Below are 5491 nucleotides of genomic sequence, written 5' to 3' on the forward strand. Positions count from 1 at the left end.
CATCAATTTATTTCGTAAAACTTTATTTTCAAAATTTTCTTGTATTTTTTCTATCTCTTCAAAAAATTTCTTGAATAATTTTCTATCTCTTGAATTTTTCCTTGAAAATTTTTCTACCTCTCCAATTTTTGTCTTAAAACTTTTTCTGAACTTATTTTACCAAAAAATGACAAAAGTTTACTAAAAAGAAAAAACATGATCTGAAGATCGACCGTAGGGAACTCCTTCCTACGGTCGACCGTAAACTAGCGGTGCTTGGTGTACATGTAGGGAAAGGTCGAGAGCTCCTTTTCGAGCTGAGTAGTAGCTACAACGCTTGCTCACTCCTCTGATGCAAAACCTTCATCTGCGAATGGAACGAGCTAGAGTGCAGGTAGTGTTACGTTGCGTGTCCCGGATTTTGATTCGTCGTCCAATGGATGCCACGGTCTGGATTCGCTCGATCATGCCTCTTTGGCATTTGATCTGATTTGATCATGCATCGCAATGTCATTGTCCGTCACGGAAGTTATGTGCTCCCTTTGCTTTCGGCGTCCGCCACCTCAATTGCACCTTGCCAAGTGCCAACAGGGCTAGATAACCGGGGTCAAGTGCCGGCTGCGTGTGGGAAAAGCTGGAGTGGATGGAGTCGTCTGAACTCCGGAGATGAGTGAGACAGACTGAATACTCCGAAAGAGGTAAGACCCTGAAACTGAAACAGATCCCAAAATGCAAAATATAAAATTTTTGTAAATCACTTGCATAATGTAATAAACGTAGTCGAAAAATAAATCGCATTACACAAATGGACTGTAAATCGTGAGACAAATCTAATGAGCCTAATTAGGATATGATTAGACACTAAATTGCTACGGTAATAGTACAATAAACATGCCTGAATGATGAATTAATTAGGCTCATTAGATTCGTCTCGTAGTTTACAGACGAGATCTGTAATTAGTTTTGTGATTAGTCTACATTTAATACTTCAAATGTTGAAGATTCTCTTCCAAAAATCCAAAAATGTAAATACAAAGTGATATAAGCAAGGCCTAAAGCACAGTCAAACTTACAGCGAGCAGCAAAACGGGTGTGCGAACGGGATAACGGTACGTGTAAGCAGCAGAAAAGCATCGGGTTAAACTTTTCTCTCGTGAAAGTAAAGCACCTGGTTAACTCGACTTTGTAGAGATGGGCCGGAACGGAATTACGGAAGGGCATTTTTTTTCCACGTAAGGAAAGCTTTGCATCAACCAACGCGGAAAAAAATCGGTAGCAAAGTTGTTCTCTTATTCTGAGGTGACACTGGAGATTGACCTGTCCCCCGTCACCTGGAGATTGTACGCGACTCGAACACTCGGAAGCTTTGATCAGGGTCCTCCTGCTTCTGACTTGGACGACGGATTCCGGCTTGCCGACACACGCGTCGCGCCCGCGTGCAACCGTCATGGCCTCATGCGGTCGTCGTGTCCGATCGATAGTTCCGCGTGGACTGTACCAGAAGCTGGGATCTATATTCTATCAGGCAGTGGCGGATGCAGGATGAGAAGAAGGGGGCTGAAATAATGGAGATATTGATTTGTGTGAAAATTTAATGGTGATTTGATGTTTTTACTACAGTGTTTTACGTATAATTAGGGGAGCTTAGGGGGGGCTGGAGCCCCCCTAGCCCCCCTGCTGGATCCGCCGCTGCTATCAGGTGTAGCTTTCCCACCGAACCGAAAAATGGTGACCGGTCACGCTACGCGGGGAACGTCGCGCCGGTAAGCATCCGCTCTAAGAATCTCCAGAGCATCTTCAAGAGTGTCTAAAATGTGTTGCTAAAAATCGTTTTTGGAAATAAATCGGAAAAAAACTGCTCCAACAGTGGGCCAAAAGTGTGCCCAATCTTTCCGCGCGCCCAATATAGGCGGTATTGCGAGACAAATGTTGGGGGCGCCACCTTCAGCCATCGACCGAAGGCCCGCACGTAATTTAAATGCAACGACAAAATCTCCTCCCTGGCTCGGCAAGCCGAGCAGTCAAAGTACTTCAAGCTTCGGGTGAAGACCGGGGCGCCTACGGCGAAAACCGATTCGCCACAGGCGAAGACGAAGATAAGCGAAGAGTGACGAAGACTGAGGCGCCTACGGCGAAGACCGGTTCGCCACAGGCGAAGACGAAGAGAAGCAAAGAGAGGCGAAGACCAGGGCGCCTAGGGCGAAGACCAGGGCGCCGATTGCGAAGTCGAAGACTAGAAGAGATTGCGAAGTCGAAGACCTTCGAAAGCCGCAAAGGGAATCTTGTATTGGGCCAAATGAGCTGTAATGGGTCCAATGGGCAGAAGAGCCTCGGATGCAATTTACCAAATGAAGTAAAAATACAGTTGTACCCTAGGAATATTTCGGGAATATAATTGTTAGGGGGCATTACGGTGTAATAACGGAAGGTGGTAGGTGAACCGTCACCTATTAATACCCGACCCCTGTACATTGATGAGACACATTGAATACAGAGAGAATCCAATTTACTACTTCAAGCCTCGTTTCTGACTTGGAGTTGTTCACTTCGATTAGTGCACTCTTTTTTCACTGTTGTAGTGTTCGTCCGTTCCGGAATCCCTCTCCACCAACACCAAATTTCCGCTGGCGCATAGCGTTCCCAATCCGCTGCTCCCGTGTCGATTGTGTCATCATGGTCACGTATGATGGTGTGGTGTGCTGTGCAACGTCTGAGAGATCCTGCCAGGTTATAAATTCTGGCCGCACAAATATGATTTCCATTCATAAATTTCATCCTACACACACGTACTACAAACCCTCTCTGATTTTTTTACTAGAGGCCAAGCCGTCGATCAACAAAGGTGAGGAGACAGTGCTCAAAGCAGATGCGGAAGGAGATCAAGTTCTCGGCCCACGAATGTAGGACATGGCAGCGATTTATCTAAACTGATTTTTGGGAACTGTTGGTGGAGGGGTCATTTTCTCCTCCAATAATTTTTGGCAAGATCCTAAAACTACTTTTTTTACCACTGTATTTTTTGGGTATTTTTGGAGATGCTCTAAGTATAAGTAATTAGTACTGCATTGTGGTGTACGTAGCTTGCAAATGACAGGTCGCAAGATGTTAGCCGAACAAGTAGGCTTTACACACGCGTGGCGGCGAGGCCCCGTTGCCGTATCTGGCGTGGCGTGGCGTCCCTGCCCGGCTGGTCGATGCCACGGCCACGGGAACGGCCGGAAGGTCGATCAGATCAGCTCTCCGGCGGTGAGTCGGTGACAGACAGCGACGGCGAGAGACGTGCACGAGTGGGTGGGTGATTGGTTGACTAGCCGATGGAGAGTACGAGTTGGAAGGAAAGCATCAGCTACGTGGCCACGTCGCGGTGTTTGGTGTGGAGCTCGACTCCTCGGACTCATAGGCATATCGCGTTTGGATTCATTGAATTTTTCACTGTGTTTGGCTAGCTGGTGCTGGTGGCTGGTGCTGATTTTTTTGAGAGAAAAATACTGTTGGTTGGTTGGTGTTGGCGGCTGATGCTGGTTTTATGTGAGAAAGATACACACTATTAACTGAATGCAGCGAAGATGAAGCGAAGAGGTGGCTTTGAAAAAAAGAAGCGAACGCGTCCGGCCGTACCGGGTGCACGGAGCCGTGCCGCAGCCACCGTGTTACCGTGACGAGGGTGACAGTGAGCGCGGGGGACCTGTACGTCCACTCCCGTTACCGTGGCCTTCTTTGGTTCACGCTAACTAGCGTGTCAGGAATACTAATAATTTTGACTATTAATTACGGTGTCAAATAAAATCAGTATATAAAACCAACTTTAAAATCCTTGTGCTAGTGACTCTGAAAAATCTAATGAGGTTTTTGACCGGGCAATTAGTAGATGGTACTGTAGCATCACTATAGTTAATTATCGATTAATTATTGTCATTAGATTCGTCGCGAAAAGTTACCCACATCTCTAAAAAAAATTTACAAATAGTTTTCATTTAATATTTTAGTGAAATTTTCTTTTTAAAAACCGTGCGCACTAATTTTGTTGCCAAACAAACAACAAGGCCAGTGGTGGTCGGCAGGGATCACGTGGCGTGCCGCGTGCAGATGGGAGCACCGGCCAGGGTTTTGTTTCCTTTAGAGCAAGTACAATAATCCATCTCAGCTTGGCTTGTAGCCAAGACACATCAGCAGAAGTCTAGGTGGCGGAGAGAGAAACGAGGTGAGAGAAGGGACTAGGCGCCAGATCCGTCGCCGGTCGCGTCCCGTTGTCCAAGGTGCGATGTGGGACCAAACTCGCTTGCACAATTACTCTCCACGCCAGCCAAACTTGTTTGATTTGTTTTCCTTCCTAGGAACGGCTGCGTTGGTTTGGGTGCTGATGGGTCCCACAGAATAAAAAATAGTTTTCTATTTCAAGGGTAGCGACCAATTGCTGTATCAATCGTCTATTATGTTGGTCTGCTCGTGACATGGCTTGACTTATAGACAAGCTTATTAAACCTGCTCTTATAAATAATTCTTTGGCTCGGAAGCGCAGAGGGACGCGTGTCGAGCGACGGCGGGGGTGCAGGGGACACGTGGCCGGGCGGACGTGAGGATGGACGGTGAGACCCGGCCCCGGCGGGGTTCTCGCTGACGCTGCCGGACACCGTGCACTGCAAGCTCCAAGCCTTGACCATGGTCAAGATTCCTGACGCACCGGCTTGACTTTTGTAAATTTTACCATTGTGCAGCTGTGCTACCGAGGCCCAGTTTGGATGAGGGTAACATAAATAGCACAAAATTTTTGACCAATAATTAGTGGTATTAAATAAAAGTAATTTACAAAACTAACTCCATAGCCTTGTTCTACTTCGCGAGACGAACCTAACGAGGCCTTTGACCGCACGATTAGAGGATGGTTACTGTAGCATCACTGTAGCCAATCATCGATTAATTACTATCATTAGATTCGTCGTGAAAAATTATACCCATCCGTGAAAAGATTTTGCAAATAAACTTCGTTTAGTACTCCATACATATAAAATTCTTTTCTCGAGAATTGTGTGATATGCTTTACTAGGAAAACCAAACACGGCCGATGCAGGAACAAACCTCTAGCCGTTGTAAAACCAGATTATAATCCAACTTCCAATAATTAGTAAATTCCTCCCACCAAATAGCAAAAGATGCATATGGATACTTGAACTTTCAATATACACTACGAGTGTACTGCGGTCACATAGACACTACAAGTGTGCTACGCCACCTGGGCAAGATAAAGGACTATAGATTATTTGTGTGATTGTAATGGGATAAACATATATTGATGGTATATCTCATGTTTATTGTGTGAGTGTAGTGGGCTACACATGAAACAATATTTGTACCATTAGCATGTTCTCAGAACTATTTTTGACAAATTATTTTATTTTATTTTGGATCTTTTCTACTTATAATTTATTATTTTGATCGAAGTATGTGGTTCCGTTTTGGATTATAGTATCCTTATATAGTCCGTTCGGATAAGCTGAAAAGTGTTGGCTGGACT

General features: G+C 45.4%; 1 long non-coding RNA gene across 1 annotated transcript; it reads left to right on the forward strand.

Annotated features, from left to right (window-relative positions):
- Nucleotides 1-4093: 4093 nt before the first annotated feature.
- On the forward strand, nucleotides 4094-4354 carry LOC120680657. Its single transcript, XR_005677753.1, has 2 exons — nucleotides 4094-4235; nucleotides 4314-4354. It is a non-coding gene; the product is annotated as an uncharacterized LOC120680657 (long non-coding RNA).
- Nucleotides 4355-5491: the final 1137 nt, after the last annotated feature.

This window comes from Panicum virgatum, chromosome 7N (genome assembly GCF_016808335.1).
Source record: "Panicum virgatum strain AP13 chromosome 7N, P.virgatum_v5, whole genome shotgun sequence".
Classification (NCBI taxonomy): domain Eukaryota; kingdom Viridiplantae; phylum Streptophyta; class Magnoliopsida; order Poales; family Poaceae; genus Panicum; species Panicum virgatum.